Genomic DNA, 332 nt, shown 5'->3' on the forward strand with positions numbered 1-332 from the left:
TCAATAGGATTTATAAAACTAATCACAACCTTAGAATCTTCATCTCAATTGATTAACACTACTAGAAATTCGGCAAAAACCGACCAAGAAAAATCGACCAACTTTGGTCGGTAAAAAAATCAGCCAAAAACCGACCAAAGTTGGTCGGTTTTTCAAAATATTTTAATTTTTTTTTTTTTACGAAATGACCAACTTTGGTCGGTTTTCTTTGGCGCAAAAATGCGGGAAACTATTTTTGAGTCCCGCAAAATTTATTTTTCAAGAAACCGACCAACTTTGGTCGGTTTTTGCAATTAAAATAAATAAAAATTAATATTAAAAAAACCGACCAA

Source organism: Nicotiana attenuata, chromosome 3, assembly GCF_001879085.1.
Source record: "Nicotiana attenuata strain UT chromosome 3, NIATTr2, whole genome shotgun sequence".
NCBI classification, from domain to species: Eukaryota; Viridiplantae; Streptophyta; class Magnoliopsida; order Solanales; family Solanaceae; genus Nicotiana; species Nicotiana attenuata.